Consider the following 1735-nt stretch of genomic DNA (forward strand, 5'->3'; position numbering starts at 1 on the left):
AAAAAGTAAAATTCCAGACAAAATATATGGTACTCAGTAATTTTAATTATCACTTGAAAGCATGAATCACTGATATAAGCTACTAAAAAGAGCATTTTTAATGTTCTAGCAAAGTTTTAAAAATTTCCCCTTGATATATTTAAGACCAAAAGTTAAACAGAAGTACACACACTCAACACTCAGATCCTCCTAAGTTTCTACTTTGAACAAGAAAATTGCATGAATGTCCCTCTCTGGCTAACCAGGACTTTGCCTTTTTTTACAACTCTACCTGCTTTCTGCAGTCACTTCCATCCAATGCATACAAGAAACTGGCGCCTCCACAGAAAAAGAGTGCAAGCTTTCAGGCTTTTCTACATCACACAAAATAATTTTCTTGGTGTCAGCAAGAGCAAAAGCCAAAACTAAAACAAGATAAGAAAAAATAATCAGAATAATTTAGTGCCACATTAGAGAACTAAATGGGTCATTAGCTTCTTGCCTAGTTTGAACCATTTTAAATCTATTGTAATCTTAGAAATTATGTGAGCCAGAAATCTTTAAGTAATATTTCAAAAACTCAAGAGACCGATATAGTTATCCTTTGGTCTAAGTTTATTTTCAAGTGCTCAGATTTTCACAAAAGACTACTTCCTTGTACAATGTCTTACATACCGAGAGTCCAGGTATTTCCAAGGAGGAAATACAAAACAGGTCAAAACAGATGAACAGCTACCTTGTCAATACAAGACATCTTGGTGCCATAGAAATGCCTAAAACCTGAGAAGCAATTCCATCTGCCTTGTCCTTGGAAGTTTTTAATTCCCTTTAGTCCCTACCCCTCGGGGCAAACAAAACCATCCAATACTGATGAATCTTCTTCCATCCTCTGTGGCTGAATTACCTCATGGAGTTTCTCTGCTTAAGTTGTGCTATACATAGTGCTATAGTATAGGAAGCCCAAGAATTTCTAAATGGACTGAGTTTCAATATATACCAATACAAGCAATTTTGTTAGAGGTTGAGGAATTCTGACCTCTTCAAAATAATTTAAAGCAATCTTAAAACAGTCATTTCTCATAAAACCTTATTTCACCACAAAAAAAATGAGATGTATTTTTTTAAATAAGATATTTTCATACACACTGACTTTCATGATTGATTTTTGATATCCTGACGATTTTGAATGACTAGTCCAAAGTTCAAGATGTTACTTACAGAAATCTTATTTTAAACTTTTTATTTCACTTTTTAAATTGAAGTTACACTGCATTATTTAAGTTTCAAGAGTGTTGCTTTTCAGTGTAAAATTGACATGACTTTTTGTCAATAAAAAATCAAGCAAGAGCTGACAAAATGAGTACTGATAGAAATAGATATTTTCTGTATGAGATAACATTTTTGGGGTGTTTTCCAAAGCTATTTACTTAGAAAAGTAACTAAGCAATGAAGAACACACATCACGTCTCAAAAGCAATTCAGCTCTTTTCCCTTAAAGTGCCCATAACAGGGATGAACTTCAAGCTGAAAGATTTGTAGCATTTTACTCTTCTGAGGTAAGTGCACAAGAGCCCAGATACACCTAACACTGTCACAGGGAACAGCGTCCAGTCACAGGAGCCACAGTGAGGACATCAAGGGCACCAGAAGGCGTGTGACCCTACAGAAGTGGAGGGAATGGGGTCAGAGGGACAGTCCCTCAGCTGAGGCAAACGTGCGGAGAGTGACTATGTGGAAAGCATGGAGCGGGGAGGCC

Source organism: Condylura cristata, unplaced genomic scaffold (assembly GCF_000260355.1).
Source record: "Condylura cristata isolate star-nosed mole 26May11 unplaced genomic scaffold, ConCri1.0 scaffold00012, whole genome shotgun sequence".
Taxonomy (NCBI): domain Eukaryota; kingdom Metazoa; phylum Chordata; class Mammalia; order Eulipotyphla; family Talpidae; genus Condylura; species Condylura cristata.